Genomic DNA, 15137 nt, shown 5'->3' on the forward strand with positions numbered 1-15137 from the left:
AGCAGTCTATGGTTTCATCTGTCTGGGGAAGCAGCAGAACAGGGCCCCAGTTCCTAGAATGTCTCCACAGACAAAAGCAGAAAATTGGAGCATCTCAGGGAACAACTGCAGTGGCAACAACCTTTCCTAGGGGCACAAAGGTATAAGACCCAACTCAGTACAGCAGCAGCCTTAGGCGGAGGAGGAGGAGGGGGGATAGGATTTATATCCCCCTATCCTCCAAGGAGCTCAAGGTGGCAGTACATAGTTCTCCTCTTCCCCATTTTATCCTTACAACAACCCTGTGTGGTAGGCCAGATTGAGAGGCAGTGACTGGCCGAAGGTCAATTAGTGAACTTCATGGCAAAGTGGGGATTTGAACCCTGGACTTCCAAAACTTAGTCCAACACTCTAATGGCCACACCACACTGGCTTTGTCACCAAATCCCTAGAATATTTAATATCCCTGTAAAGTTTTCCAAACCCATTTTTGTAAAAACTGTTCTTCATCCTCACCTTGCAGACACCTCCACTCCACCTTACAGTGGGCTCTGCCTGCTGAAGCAGTAACTATTCAGGTTTCCAGTCTTCTGGTACCATCTTGTCTGTTGAACCAACAGTGATTGTGGTGTAGTTGTTTTTAATCAGATTATTAAAATAATCTCTTGAGCATGATCTCACTAATTGCAAGAGACGTTCAGTGAGCAGTAACCTGCAGCAATGTCTTTAAAACCCACCCCACCCCATCTGTGGAATGTACCAAGAAGGTACAGTTGTTGTTGATATCCGTCTGTCTTGAGAGACAATGGAGTGTGCCTCCGGGGGTGAAGTCAAACCACTGCGTCAGCAGCAACAAAGTGACGTCCCTGAGGCACAAGCCTGGGAAGTGTATAGAGGCCCAGGGCTGCCCAGACAACAAGACCGTGCTGGTGTGGTTCAAAAGAAAACAGAGCAATACATTTGGCACCAGCTTAGCTGCAGGAGTTGCTGGGAGGAGGCGTACAAGGCATCATCCAAGCATCTTAGGGACTCCACTCCAGATTTGTGGAGGCTTTGTTCCTTAGCCGTTTCTTCTTCCAAAGATGTCCTGCAAGGCAGCAGAGGTTTAGGATCAGAGTTTTCCTTCTCCTAGATGGACTACCTTCCCAGGTGAGCCCCATTTGCCCCTCACTTCCCTCTATAGCACGTGCAGAAACCGCCTTCTTGACCACTGGACCCACTATTGCTCTTGTCCGCTCAATCTGCCAGAGCTTGTCCTCACATGCAGGAGAAGTCCTTAACTCATGAGAATTTGAGACCCATTGGTTACCCTCACCTGGTATAGCCGGCCAGTCGAAGCCATTCTTGGGGTGTAGCTGCTGACGTGTGCTGGCAGCTTCAACGAGCCACAGGTGAGTGCAGGGTGAGGACAAAAGTGGGCAAACTTCCCCAGGAGCACCACATGTCCCCCGCCAGAAGTACTACCCCTCCCCTAACACCCCATACACAATACGTCCATGGAAATCCTACTTCATCGGGGGGGGGCAGTGGAATTGAATTCATACTTGCTGGACCGACTGGCCTGCTTTCAGGAAAATAGGTCTGGTTGAGTTTTGGTGTGCCAGAACCAGTAGATACCTATAATACCTGCTGCATCCACAAATTATTACAAAAAAACTATTTTTCTGGGGTTTGCTGGGGGGGGGGGGTGGCATTATAGGATTCCATGCACATTCCAATATGCCTTCCTTTGAGATCCTTTGAAGAACAACAGTCTCTCTCGCTCTCTCCTGTGCTTATTTTACAGTTGTACCTTGGTTTTCAAACAGCTTAGTTCTCAAACGTTTTGGCTCCCAAACACTGCAAACCCGGAAGTAACTGTTCTGGTTTGTGAACTATTTTTGGAAGCTGAACGTCCGACAGGGCTTCCACAGCTTCCGATTGGCTGCAGGAGCTTCCTGCAGCCAATCAGAAGCTGCGCTTTGGTTTCCAAACATTTTAGAAGTCAAATGGACCTCTGGAATGGATTCCATTCAACTTTCAAGGTATGACTGTATTTACTTGCCCTGTTTTTATACAGCTTTCGCTGCAAGTTCAAAGTGGTATAAAAATGCTTTGTTTTCCTGCAGTAAGATCAGGAGCTGCTTACTAGTTTCAGAAGGGATCCAAATAGAAGAGCTTGAGGCAAAGAAAAGAAACATGCCATAGTTTGAAGGAAATTGTGTGGTACAAGTTCTACCCACTTGCCAGTCCATTTTTAATTGTTAATAATGGAGTTTGATAAATGCCTTAAGAACTCATGGACTTTGGCCATTGCAGAAAAAAATCACACATAAACTGAATGTTTCCAGGGAGATGGAGGACCCATAATGCTTTTATGTCATCTGGTGGGATTTTATTTTATGCTTTGGACTTAGATGCTCAGCATTCACCATCCACAGCAGCTTGGGAAATATGGATGCCTTGTTTAGACTGGGTTGTCACCATTTCTTTCTCTTATTATTTATTGTTGGCTTGCTTTGTATATAGTATGGTGTAATACCCTGCTACTGCACTTTTGGGTTGTTAGTAATGTTAATAAATGTACACAAGCAGAAATGCATTGGGAGTCAGAATCATCACATGGTGAGATGGGTGGGAGAGTACTGTGAAATGAGATAAGCTGGGGCACATTTTGTTTGTTTGTTTGTCTAGCGTTGAGCCAGGCCTAGTCTAGGGAAGCCCTGCCCTTGTGAGATGTCACCAGGACAATAAACAATTCATCTTGTGAGCTTTAATCAATGAAATCTGCACATAGATAAAACAGTTCTAATAAAATGGGAAAATGTGCAAATATCATAGCAAGCACCATCCCATGTGTGAGAGAGAAGTGATGCTGCAGATGTCTCCTCTAAGATGGTTTCTGCCACCCAAGGTTTTTTTAAATTATTTGCATTAAAAACAATTAACATTATTTCAGAAGTCAGCTGCAGTTAATCAGGGGCATGTTTTAACACATAGTGGGCAGTACCACGACCTGTAGGGGGGTTGGATTACCTGGGGGGGGGCACCAAGAGGCAAGGCGTCAGCAAGGGGGGAAAGAGGTGTAAATGACTATCAGACTTTGAAAAGTTGGTATCAACGGAGTTCATCAAGTGCATCCATTTTGTTGAATTAACTAAATTAAGTTGTTTTAATTGGATTTTGAATGTGTGCAATTAATTGTCATTATCTTCCTATTCTGAAGAATGTTTCTTTCTAGGGTGGGGGTCACTGGGGATGAGTTTATGGAACCAAAGGAGCAGTGGCCTGAGAAAGTTTTAACCGATGGAAAAGTCTTTGGTCAATTAATCACATCAGAGGATTAAAACAGCTGGAGTTCTTGTTATTATTTTATAATTTACTACATTTCTACCTCATTCTTCAACCCTAATTGTGACGGACAGCAGAGCCAGACCAGAGTCTGGTGATGCAGTCCCCTTGAAATTCCACCAGAGGGCTGGAGCCTCTCTCTGATTGGCTGCAAAGGCAGCTCGCCACAGAGCGGGGAGGAAAGCATTTTGGGAGGGAGAATAAAAGGGGCAGCTTCTGAAGGAGACGGATAGGGCTGGATTTGAGATGAGAGTTAGGCAGCAAGATGGGGGGGGGGGAGTGGGATAGATTTGGACTGAGGGAGACCTGGCTCAGATCTGGGTTACCATTCACCCTGAGGACAGAGCCTCGCAGCTTAGAAAGGGTCTGGGAAAGACATCCAGGCAGGAGTGTCCTGGGAGGGCTGAGTGAGCCGGGAGAAGATGAGCCTGGTCTCAGTCTAGCCGGGGGGAGAGTTCTCCAAGGCCCAGAAGACTCCCAAGCCAGTAACAAGGGGGGAGGTAATCCCCTGGCTCTCTTATACCATTTTGGAATACCTCAGGAGTGGGACTGTGAAGTGAAAAGCGCCTCTTGCTCATGAAGCAGGGTGTTAATCTGTGAAGGAAGCTGTGTCATAATAAAAATATTTCATGGAGCCACCTGTCATAGCTAAGCAACAGAAACTGATTTAAGCATCTTACCACATATTTTAGAACATCTACCTGATTTTAGCAACTGAAGTTTAAGAAGAGCTGTGCCTATATCTTTTTACCTCATTTTAGTAATAAGTTAACTTCTACTTGAGAGAACGCATTTCCTGACCCATTTTGTTTCACAAACTTCTCTTTGTTTAATAAACTTTTCCTGTTTGTTTGATCAACTCCTGCCGGAGACTCTAAATCATTAAGTTTCCCCTCACACAAGTCCCTCATATGATAGTCTGTGGTAAATTGAAAAACTTCGTATAACTGGCGTACAGTGAGGTGGGTGCACTCTCTTTAAATTGGGGGTGGCTAGCAGGATCCGCTACAGTAATAATTAAAACGATTGATAGAAAAAAAAATTGAAACTCAGTAATACAAGATCGCTTTAGCAACAGGCATAAAGCAGTTTTTCCTGGCAGCCCAAATTTCTTCTGAAGAGGAATGTCTTGACTATCCCCATAAGTGCAGAAAAGACTGAGTCAAGCAACCTTCTCTAGGAAGTGAAGTCTATGTGGATGGACAGCTAAGGCTCTTCTTCTTGCAGATAATACTCCATCCTTGGATAGAGGAATCTAGAGCAGTGTTTCGCAACCGGTGTTCCGCGGCACACTAGTGTGCCGCGAGACGTTGCCTGGTGTGCCGTGGGAGGGAGGCGGGCGAGTCAGGCGGCGAGAGGCGGGGCGGCGGCGGCGGCGAGGAGCTCCCTCCCTCCCACATCCCATCGCCGCTCTGCCGCACGCTAGCTCTTGACTGCTCTTGCCGCTCTTGCCGCACGTATAGACGTGTCTTATTTCCGCCCTGGAGGAAGGAGCAGGTCAAACGCCCTACAGAACCTGCAAGTTGCGCCCTGCGTGTCCATCTACCCATTTTAAAGTCTACGGTGCCATCCGGCTTCTGCCCTCCCGAAGTCCTCCTTTGTTCTGAAAGAGCGCTCACTTCCGGGTTCTGTCTGGCCGTCTTCCTCCCGCTCTGTGGTTGGCTGGGAGCGGCCTGTGCGCGACAATAACAGCAGCATCATGGCCGGCATCAAAGGTAGCGCCGCTGTGGCGGTTCTGAGGGGTGGCATGGAAAGGGCCTGGGAGCAAGGCGGAGCGGGGGGGGGTCTTCCGTGCCAGGCCCGGGAAAGGACGTCGCCCCTCTGCCCTGGCGGTGACATCCCAGCCTTTGTTGTAACACTGGACGACTTCCTCGGCGAGGAGCGAGCTCCCTCCCACATCCCATCGCCGCTCTGCCGCACGCTAGCTCTTGACTGCTCTTGCCGCCCTTGCCGCCCGGCTAGGCTAGGCCGGCCTACTGGGCTGTCGCAGGCGGAAGGCCTGCGCATGCGCGAGGTTTTCGCGCCTTCGGGATTCCCTTCACGCCTTCCTCCTCCCGGGGCCTTGAGAGCGCGGGAAGCGGCAGCGCGAGACCGGCGTTGAGCCTGGCAGGTATTGCGCTTGCCAAGGCAGTCATTTGGGAAATGAAAACTTGCAAAGCAAGCAACCAATTCAATCTGAGGTACGTGTATGCTTAATATCCTGTATCTGAAACCTGTTCTGCCCCCTCCCCCACACTTGGTGCCATTTTGCAGACTGTCTACTGAAACGTCATACTTTTCTCAGCTTAAATGTTAATAAGGCCTCATCTACACATGCAGCAGAGTAAGTTGACCCAGAATAGTACCAATTCAGATGGCAGATGGGAGAATGACAGTGCTGAATGCTTTCCCATGTAGAACAGTCCCTGCAAATAAAAACCTAGCATATTTGGAAGAGGGATGCTAGCCTAACCATTACCTTCTATGCTGTTACTATTTTTTTATTTTTTTTTACATAAGTAAAAAGTGACCTTTCCCCATCTGGCATGGTGGTGTGCCTCGAGATTTTTTTCATGAAACAAGTGTGCCTTTGCCCAAAAAAGGTTGGGAAACACTGATCTAGAAAAAAGACTTTGTACGGGGTCTTAGGGTAGGAGGAGTTTCATACAAACGAACAAAAAGCTTCACTCACACCAGTGTAGACAAATAACTGTGGCAAATCACCACTTGGGGAATCAAAACCTTTCTGAAGATGACAGAGGAGAAAGGTTGAGGTCAGGAACACAGACAAGGTAAAGAGCAAATGTGTCACCTGCCTGTCTGTGAGGATTTCTAGACAGTGAGAGCAGACATGTGTGAGTGGCAGTGATAAGTTAGTAACTTGCGTCTTATCACCCAATGGAAAAAGTAAGTTTGACACAGATTAAATGTTTACATCCCCTTTTCTTCTCAGTCTTCTTCAAATTGGGGGACAAGATTCACAGATTTTGCAAAATACATTTCAACAAACAGATCAAATACAACCCACCAACCAAGTATGGCAGATTTCCAGGGGTTCATTGAAATTCCTGGTTTTGCAGATCACTTGGACAGCTGGGGGCGGACCGGCGGACCCAGCACTGGGCAAGTTACCACCAATGGCTGATAAACTTGGTAGGTCACAACTTGTGTAGAACTCTCCAGCTGTATCACAGCTCTCTTGTTTTGGAACAGAACTCAGGAATTCAGATGCCCAAACACTGCTTGCTTTAAGCTAGAGACCATACTTTCCTCTAGGGGCGGGCTGTTATAAAGCCTGAGATAATTCTGGGTGTTGGCCTGTACAGATATTATTTCAGGCTGCTTTTTTCCATTCAAGAAAAAAGTATCTTCAACATAAACAATGTAATAGGTATACCTGCAACTTTTAGATATTTGCTGCAGCAACTTAGGCCATCTTGAAGGTATATCAGCTTTGGAGTTCATGGAAATTGTCAAAGCAGATCCATGGATTTATGACTTACACATTACATTCCTCGTACACGAAGGTGACACAAGTAGCTCTTTAAATAAACATATAAGTTTATTCCATGGAGTGTATACTATGTTGGTTACACAGAAAGTGAGATGCTAGGTTCCAAGGCAGGTTGCAAAATTAAAACACAATGTTAAAAACAGTATAAAACAACTTATAATCACAGAAGGGTGGGCCCTAAAAATATGCTACTCAAATGCCAAAAGTCAGGGTAAAGAAGAGCATATTAGGCATTCATCCCTTGTGTAATTAAGATGCCAAACACATTTCTGTGGGGAGGGAGGACCAGAATCTAGGGGCTGCCACAGAGAATGTTGTCCCCCAAACTTCTGAGGGCACAGGAACTACCAAGAGGAGCCCCTCTGCTGATCTTTACACCTGAGAGGGTCTGTAGGGAAGGAGTTGTTTAGGACTTTAAAACAGTCACATGCCCACCTTGAATTGGGCCCAGAAATGAACTGGCAACCAGTGTAACTGTTATATGAGATCTAAATGGAACCCCAGCCAGTAACCTGGCTTATGCATGTTAGACCAAGTGAGGTTTCCATAACACTAATACAACCGGTTAGTTGAATCCAGCCTTCTATATTAAAAAACATTGCAAGTTTTTGAATTTGCAGGTTTCTAATTAATTTATGGGAGGCGGGTGGCGCTGTGGTCTAAACCACTGAGCCTAGGGCTTGCCGATCGGAAGGTCGGTGGTTCGAATCCCCGCAACGGGGTGAACTCCTGTTGCTCGGTCCCAGCTCCTGCCAACCTAGCAGTTTGAAAGCACATCAAAGCGCAAGCAGATAAATAGGTACTACTCTGGCAGGAAGGTAAATGGTGTTTCCATGCACTGCTCTGGTTTCACCAGAAGTGGCTTAGACATGCTGGCCACATGACCCAGAAAAACTGTCTGTGGACAAATGTCGGCTCCCTCGGCCAGTAAAGCGAGATGAGCGCCGCAACCCCAGAGTCGTTCGCGACTGGACTTAACTGTCAGGGGTCCTTTATCTTTACCTTTACCTTCAATTAATTTACAGAGTAGAAATAAATTAGATTTTATATGCCCAGACTAAGAACTCCACCAAAGTGTATCCATAATGGCCCATAATGGGAAAATGCAAAGGAGAATGAAAGTTCTACAGGTTGTCTGCCACTTCCAATACTACCCCTCCACCCTTACTTGGATGTAGCTGTAGAAAAAAACAGGGTAAGTGGAAAGCCTTTTGCCTAAAGACAGAGGCACTGTAGGTGGAAAGAGGAAGGTGACAACCTCATTCTCTTAGCATGGTAGCCTAGTTTGACCCAACCTTGGGTCTGGTAAACAAATTCTTCTTGTTACTCAAGGAAGAGAAGCAAGCAATGTTTTCACTGCATTCTGTAGAACCAACAAGATAGCTGGGCTTCTCTTTCTCACTTGGTATGTGGTAGCAGCAGCATGCTCTGTGCATAGAACAGATTGTGCCACTTCAGCCTCATTTACCACATTGTACACAACTATCTAAAACTGTGCATGCATTTTTGGACAAAGCCTCCCTATTTTGGACAGCCTCTGCAATCCATGAACTCTCCTACCTGTCAAATGCCAATTTCATTAGCTCTTCTGAGGAAAAGGGGGGGATGATGATGATTCTTTCTGTTTTCACCATTAACAATTAATTGAGGGGTTCATCATGGGGTGGTGAGGTTGCACCCCATAATGAGAATGACTAAAATGATTTAACATTTTTAGGGGTACTCATGGAAACACCTTGCATCTCAACTGAACCACACACAGATAACGCATTGCGAATATATTTTGAAATGATATTTAAAGAAGATTTTGTCAATTTCCCTTATCTACTCCAGACACAGTCTTCTGAGTCAAGGCTCCTTTGCCATCCCAGACATCCTGCAATAAAACCTGAGGATCCTAATCCATGCCCAGAAAACATTTAAGAGTGTTCTTAATTTGAGCTAGATCCCACTACAATTCTATCCTAGAATGTGCTTTCAACACCAGAACTCAGGTTCAGAGCAGGTAAAGAAGTAATAAAGGTAGCTGGAGTGCATCTGAACATGTGCACAGTGTCTGAAATTCCCCAGGCACCAGGCACATGTTGCTACTGGCACTGGTCAAATTGCGACTCTGTGGAGATCTCTGAATGTAAGGTTGGTGACTAACATCTCCATCGGAGTGGCCTCTCCAGCTTTCTTAAGCAGGTAAGCAGAAGAGCTTAGTTATTGCATTTATATAATGCATCACCTTTTTTCTCCAAGGAGTACATGGTTCACCGCACTCTTAAATTAATCCCTATGACAACAACAACAAAAACAACAATAAACAGCATTACAAAAAAAATGGCACCTAGACATTCCATTGTGGCAACTGTAACCTAGGTTTAAGGCAGAGGTTTTCAACCTTTTAGAGTCCACTGCTCCCTTAAGCAACTACATTCTTCCTGCGACACCCCTGAGGGGCTCAGGAGCCCAGTTATGTCACCCCTTGCCTGCAGAGCTAGCAGGCTCTCACCCTTTTTTGAACAGCTTCCCCTTTGGAGTGTTCCCTCAGCCTCCTCTCTTTGAGAGTTCTCTGTGCAGCTGCTGCTGCCATCCTGGACTCTGAGCTAACCCTCCCCACACCCCAGAGGTGCCTTCCAGAGGCAACAAAGCCAGGGCTGCTGCAATAAACAGCTGTGCAAGCCTCTGGGAGGCAGAGGATATCAGAGGGGAAGAGGGACAGAGGTCAATGTTGCCCGCAGCACCCCTGACCATCATTAAGGCACCCCAGGGTGCCATGGCACCCTGGTTGAAAACCACTGGTTTAAGGTGTCATTTGGTGATTAGCTTATATAGCTGAGTTTCTAACACGGCATGTGCAGCATATATTTCAGTCACAACTCTAAATGTCTAGGAAGGGGGAGGGGTAGACAGGGTTTACTGAACAGAAAAAATATGGCTTCCAGGCATGCTTGAGCCTCAGTAACAATCTCTTAGAAACTAACTGCCACACTCAGGTTAATGTGGGTCTTTGAAACCTTGAATGCTTTACTGGAGAAACTACCAGTCTCTTGTCATTTAAATCTTTCTGAAGCATTAAGACCAACTTACGTAGTTAGCAGTAGTTTCACGCATCCCCAAGGGAAAGCAAGATTTAAGGGGTTACTGAACTACTTCTGCCTTCCTCAACAGGTGCAGCTATCTAGAGTGCATCATCAAACACAACTTCCATATATCCTATAGCCATGTCTGAACTATGTGTATAGCACAAAAAGGCAGGAAAAGCTCAGAATTCAGCATCTTCCAAACCTCTAGTTTATTTTTTAAAATCAAGTTTCTAACCCTTACGGCTGCAAATAGAAACCTGAAGCTGTGCTGCCAATGTCTGATGAAGCTCAAAAGGAATAGGGAGAAATAATATTTACTTGTCAGGGAAAAGGACAGTATCCTGCCAAATTCTTCTTCCTTCGATGTAGCAGAAGCAGAATACTTTTTGCCAAATAAGCAAATATATGGGAATTCTGTAGAATTTATACGTGTCTCAGTATTCAGCTTTGTTTGCTGTAGAACTGGGGTTACCCTGCTGCAGAGTTTTGCTCTTTACGTGTTAGTGCAAAGCCCATACAATCATAACGACAAATTCTCAAGCTCTGGGTTTGGGTGCTATGTAACTTAACTGAACATACAGTAATTCCAAGAAAAGGCCCAGAACACCCAACAAAGCAAGTGGGGACTGATAAACTGATCCTTATCTCATCAACAAAATGGGAGGATGTGGAAGAGATTCAGATGCTTACAGAATTTGGCAGAATTCATGGATGTGCGTACATTTCTTTCTCTGCCTGCCTCTCTGCGCTGCTATTTTTTTGTCCCTGCCCTTTGCTTGAAATTTTAAGACATAATCCAACAGAAGCTTTTTCTATCCAAGCCCCATTGAAATGAATGGGAGCTGATCAAAAGCAGTCCCTGTTCATTTCAATGAGGCATGCACAGGAGCATTTATCATTGGTTTGTCCCCTTCAAAGATAACTGGTACAGCGGTACCTCGGTTCTCGAACATAATCTGTTCTGAAAGACCATTCGAGTTCCAAAACATTAAAAAGCCAGGGTGCAAAAGGCTATCTGCAAATTCAATTGAGAAAATCGAAAAACACACAGCGGAAGCCGTTCAACTTCCGAGGCGCGTTCAAAAACAGAAGCCTCAAAACACATGTATATTTTTCCATCCTGAGACAAACTCTTAAAAATGGTTCTGCAAGTTTTCATTATACTTTAGTTTGCAACGGGGGAAAATTATTAACAAGTGTCCATGACCTCACCAATAAACCTCTCCTCCATCTACAGAGCAAATCTGAAAAGTTGTTAAGATTATTTGGGAGGCGGGGAGAGGAATAGAATCATAGAATTGTAGAGTTAGAAGGGACCCCAAGGATCATCTAGTCCAATCCTCTGCAATGCAGGAATCTTAGCTAAAGCATCCATGGCTGATGCCCCTCCAACCACTGCTTAAAAACCTCCAAGAAAGGAGAGTTCATGTGAAAGATGAACATAAAAACATGAAAAGTAGATAGCTGTCTGAAGCATGAGGGGAAGGGAGAATAATCCAGCATTCAACTTAATGGTATATGTGCACTTAAGGTAAGTTACACCCCACTAGTGAAGAGGTTGCTGTGATCATTGTTGAAATGTTATCTGTCTTCACCCAGATTCAGTCTACAACACGAGACACAGAACAGAGCATGGTTCTGTGATTGTTTCCACCCTAGTTTAGAAATATCACCTGAGAAAGCAAGTTACAAATATAATACAATCCTGCAGGTGAAGGGTGGTGGGGATTTCCACTGATACCATCTGCTCACTTTATATACTATCATCAGTAGAGTCAAGAGACCACAAAGATTACATTGCTTCCATCTGAGGCTGCAAACAAAACAAGTTTCAAGCATTTTGTCTTTACTTCTTCCCTCTGCACATGCATCTTTTAATATTCATTTTAAATATTTTGATAAAAATATTTATAATTTTGTTTTTTACTTTATTAGAAGAAAAATACTTTTGCAATAATAAAAAGAAAACATTATGAACCCTTGCCCTTCATCTGTCCTACTCCCAATAATCTCAACACTCTTTCCCTCCAAGCCAACTACATAAATACCAATGGGATATGCAAAACATCAATCAAGTTGCCAATGCTTTAAAATGTTTAATAATAGAAGTTAGTCTTTCACATAGTGCTTTCAAAGTACTGTAGTCAAAGTGTTTGCTACAAATTCTTGCAACAACAAAACTCTCCCTTCCTGTCCCATATGCTTGGACCTGCATCCCAGAACACCTGTATGATGCCTTTTATGTCTCCTAAATTCATTCTCAAAATCTATCTTTTCCATTAAGCGTTTGGCACAATTCCTTAGTTCCCATGCCCTCTGAAACTCAGTCTGTAACTAAGTCAAACCATGTACAACTGAAACAATGGCATGTTATTTGTTTACCCCTTGCTTCTACTTCCCTCCCCTTGTTGTTTCCCCTATGCTGAATTTCAGACTGAAAACTCCTCAGTGCAGGGACCCTTATGCTTTGTGAAATGTCACATATAATGCTAGCACTGAATAAAATGCAAAAATTAATCCATTTCTTCTTCTTCTTCTTCTTCTTCTTCTTCTTCTTCTTCTTCTTCTTCTTCTTCTTCTTCTTTAAGCTCCCATGCTTTATGTGGTCACCAAAATCCTGTATTTCTAGATACCACTGCCCTTGGACAAATAATCACTTCTTCTATTCTAAGGCTCAAGATGGATGCCACATGTTCATCCTTCTCCATACTTTTAGAAATAAGTATTAATTACAGGGACGCGGGTAGCGCTGTGGGTAAAACCTCAGCGCCTCAGACTTGCCGATCGCATGGTCGGCGGTTCGAATCCCAGCGGCGGGGTGAGCTCCCATCGTTCGGTCCCAGCTCCTGCCCACCTAGCAGTTCGAAAGCACCCTTAAGTGCAAGTAGATAAATAGGTACCGCTTTATAGCGGGAAGTTAAACGGCGTTTCCGTGTGCTGCGCTGGTGCAGGCTCGCCAGAGGAGCTTCGTCATGCTGGCCACGTGACCTGGAAGTGTCCTCGGACGGCGCTGGCCCCCGGCCTCTTATGTGAGATGGGCGCACAACCCCAGAGTCGGTCGCGACTGGCCCGTACGGGCAGGGGTACCTTTACCTTTACCTTTTCTATTATTTAATTACAGTGGTACCTCAGGTTAAGAACTTAATTCGTTCCGGAGGTCCATTCTTAACCTGAAACTGTTCTTAACCTGAAGCACCACTTCAGCTAATGGGGCTTCCCGCTGCCACCGCCGCGTGATTTCTGTTCTCATCCTGAAGCAAAGTTCTTAACCCGAGGTACTATTTCTGGGTTAGCGGAGTCTGTAACCTGAAGCGTATGTAACCCGAGGTACCACAGTATTACCATCACTTTTTAGAAGACATAGCTCAAGGGAACACAAACATTGTGAACCTATCCCAAGGCAAGAAAAACAACTGCTTGTGCTTTCCCAGATATAACTAGGACAAAAAAAATTAGGCAAGTCACTTGTCATTATCCAGGGAACATACAACAGATCAGAATGGTTAGACCTCACACATCACAATAACCCTGAAGATTTCCAAGAAGCCTCTGCATTTCTGTACTGTTCCCAAAGTGCTAAAAGGACAATGCAAGGGAGCAAGAAGATGGTTGAAGCCTCTTTGGTCCAAGCCAGCAGGAAAAGGGTTCCACCTCTCTCTAGTTGCAGAATTTCTTCCTCGGCCTCCCCTTCTTCTCCATGGGCAGAGCCAGGGGGGAAGCTGCCCCCCCAATCAATAAACATCAATAAAAATACTTAACTAACTGAGGTTCTGTCCCGCCCTAACAAAAGCCTGCCCCGCCAAAAAAAAATCTGGCTACTCCCATGTTCTTCTCCCCAGCCAGTCACACCCAGTTCCTGCTACCTTGACTTGCTTGTGAGCAGACCCTTAGTCATGAGCAGATAGTTACTCACAGGGAAACCTTGCTTCAAGTCAAGGGAATTGTTTTTGGCCCCTGTAGTGGGAGCGTTTTGCTCCCTCTCCAGGCCCACAACTGAGGGAACAGGCTGGCTGTCACTTCAGTTCTAGAGTTGTTGCTTCTCCCACCCCTTGTGGTTTCTCTATCTGCTTAACCAGCCATCTTCTTCCTCCTCCTGTTATAGCAGGGCCAAATGAAAAAAATAGGATAGGAATTCTACACTTTCACACTCCTGTGATTTCAGCGGGTATAGCTTGTCATTCAAGGAACATCTGCTGAAATCTCCTCTTCTGTACAACTATTAAAGGTACAAGAGCACTATCTTCTTCCAGCTTGCTACTCTATCCTGCGTCGGAAGGCTTTGGCAAAGTGGAAGTGCCTTCTGAAACACCACAGACCAAATCAATGTTACATAGTAGTAGGAAGGGTTTTTTGGGGGTTTTTTTTGAGAAACAGTGTGAGGGGTTCCGTCCAGATTGGAGCCATTTGGTCCAATTAAAATTTTGATTATTAGCTTAAAAAAGGAATTAAGACAAAGGCTACACATCACATTTAATGCAGTGTTTTAATATCCTGCAATGGCCTTTCCCATGGACAATATTCTTGCACCACATTTGCTCACAAATCTGTCCCAGTCAGCAAAGGTTCTGTCTAATGTTAATAAAGTATCCCATTTGCAAGTCCTGCTTTATTGCTTTCTGTTGATCAATGGGATGTAATAAAATACAGGAAACATGTAATTAAATGGACAGTAGCCCTGCAATGCCTCAGTAGTTTTTGCCTGTCTACCACAAACAAAAACTTGAAGTTCTCTGGGTTCTTCATGAAAACTACGTCAACAAAGGAAGGAAATGGAGGGGGAACACAGAACTGTTTATCATTCTGTTTGCATACTCAGCAGTGGTGGTGATCACAATGTCTGTCACAGTCTACTTTGTTACAGTACTTAACAAAGTGGGGTAGTGCTGGCTCTGGGTTCTTCAGGTAAGTTGGTTTTCACACAAGCCACTAAAGGCTAAACTTGAAGTTACAGGCATCTCCCCACTTACATACATTCTACTCATGCGCAACTGTGTATACATAGGGTGCCAGGAAATAAAATAAATAAATAAATAAATAAATAGAATCACACCAGGAAATGGTAGGAGAGAGCTGGAAAGTCCTTGTGGCTTGAAAGGAGACTCTTCCCAGAGCCCAAAGAGGATGTCAGAGAGGGCAGAGGAAGCCCCAAAGAGACCGGAGCAGCAGCAGGGCTTTGTTTACGCTGCTCAGCCTCCTCACCTAACAGCTGACGTGAGGGGTAGCGCAACAGCCACTTTCTCACGCATCCTCCAGCCCCTAAATAT

The 15137-nt window shown here is 44.9% G+C and overlaps 1 protein-coding gene across 5 annotated transcripts in view; it reads right to left on the minus strand.

The window, feature by feature from the left end:
• Positions 1-15137, minus strand: part of LOC310696688 (putative G-protein coupled receptor 173) — a gene marked incomplete at its 5' end in the record, with an annotated part of 69626 nt that overhangs the window by 52128 nt on the left and 2361 nt on the right. For 2 of the 5 annotated variants that reach the window (XR_014520686.1, XR_014520687.1), the window contains one exon: positions 496-1066. The exons of 2 other annotated variants lie outside the window; for them this stretch is intronic. Of the gene's footprint in view, positions 1-495; positions 1067-15137 lie in introns of those variants that run through there. One more of the 5 variants, XM_083482499.1, reaches the window with a different exon arrangement.

Source organism: Podarcis liolepis (assembly GCF_965112155.1).
Source record: "Podarcis liolepis genome assembly, chromosome: 17".
Classification (NCBI taxonomy): Eukaryota; Metazoa; Chordata; class Lepidosauria; order Squamata; family Lacertidae; genus Podarcis; species Podarcis liolepis.